We start from the raw sequence: 774 nt of genomic DNA, 5'->3' as shown, positions 1-774 counted from the left end.
TGACATGATCGAGCAAAGCAAAGAAGTAGCTGATGGTTTTACAGGTCACTCGACACACTCACTCGAGTGACACGATCGAGCAAAGCAGAGAAGATGGTCACTCGAGATGCTCACTCGACCAACTTAGTCAAAACAACCTTTGAACCGCTTTTACATTGTCGTTTTATGTTTTAAGGTTTTCCCAAACATTGTTATAAATAGGCTTCATTTGGATTTCCCAAGGGATCGAGTTTTATTTTATTAGGTTTTTGTTGTAGCCACCAAACGATCCTGAGAATTGTAATTCATATTTCTTTTGAGTTATTGAGATTTTGCAACGTCTGAAATCATTGTTGTTACTCTTCCTATCATCCTTATTATTATGCATGTTTTGAACGATTCTTGTTTCATGATGTTTAACATGATTTCTGCGTCTGAGTAATGTTAGGGTTCTTGAGGATGGGATAGATTAGGTGGAGGATGTTAGTTTGCCAGAGTGTTTATGTTAGATTCATTTTCTTTCCCTTCTGGACTAGAGTTTTATTAGCTAGTTCTTCTCTGATCAATTGGAACTAGGTCATAGAAATTTCATACCCGAACGGTATATGATGAAATGTCTGAACCAACTAGTGCCAGAGATTTACATGCTTAGCCCAAGAGATTGGTTGTCTAAGATGTTTATTGACATTAATGAGCTGTTTCTTTATGCCTGTTTACTGCATGTTTCATCAATGAGAATTGAGATTAGGAAGTGTTGTAAACTTGATAGTTTCTGCCAAGAGATTGGATTGACTA

Source organism: Capsella rubella, unplaced genomic scaffold, assembly GCF_000375325.1.
Source record: "Capsella rubella cultivar Monte Gargano unplaced genomic scaffold, Caprub1_0 scaffold_17, whole genome shotgun sequence".
Taxonomy (NCBI): domain Eukaryota; kingdom Viridiplantae; phylum Streptophyta; class Magnoliopsida; order Brassicales; family Brassicaceae; genus Capsella; species Capsella rubella.
This window is presented reverse-complemented; position numbering follows the sequence as displayed.